A 781-nucleotide genomic window follows, 5' to 3' on the forward strand; every position below is an offset into this window, starting at 1 on the left:
CTGTTCAGTCTTTGCAGTGCGTGAATTTAAAGTTTTAGGGAATAAGAGTCCGAGGAGGAGGAGGCGGCAGCGACAGTGGTGGCGGTGGAGAAGGAGGCAGCGGCTGGTGGTGGTGGTGGTGGTGGTGGTGGTGGTGGCGGCGGTGGAGGAGGAAAGAAATGAGTGTTTTAAGGTTGAAGATGATGAAAAGGGTGTCATTGTAATTCAACTTGTGTTGTTTTAGAACAAGGGTAATATTGTCTTTTCAAATCATTAACTTACAGCAAACTAACACCGTCAGCCATAAGGGATCAAAATGTAAGGTGGAAAAATCAAGGGGAGAAACGTGTAATTAGGGCAAAGTACAGGGGAGGCATATGTAATTTATCCATTAATAATCATTTTTAACGGTTTGGATACGGTTGATATAATCTTTATAAAGTAAAGGAGGGGATAGATATTTTTTCAAAATTTGGATATTAGATTGATATTAGGCAAACTTAGAGGGAAGGGATGATATTTTCCCTAAAAATAATGAAGCATCTTATTCGTGTAATGACACATAGATTTTATCTTTTGTATTACTGAACATATAAAACATAAAAAAATTGAGAAGCTCTATACTAACTCTGCATCGTGGCGAAGGAATAATGTAGGTGACGACAACTGGCAGGGGTCTATGCATCAATAGTCGACACCGAAGATTTTCATTCCCGGGCAAACAGCCTCTGAAAACCACAGGCGCTTCGCTCTCCAAGTATCCGTTTTTTCTCACTTTCATCAGCTCACTCACTCTCTTCTC

This window comes from Telopea speciosissima, chromosome 10 (genome assembly GCF_018873765.1).
Source record: "Telopea speciosissima isolate NSW1024214 ecotype Mountain lineage chromosome 10, Tspe_v1, whole genome shotgun sequence".
Classification (NCBI taxonomy): Eukaryota; Viridiplantae; Streptophyta; class Magnoliopsida; order Proteales; family Proteaceae; genus Telopea; species Telopea speciosissima.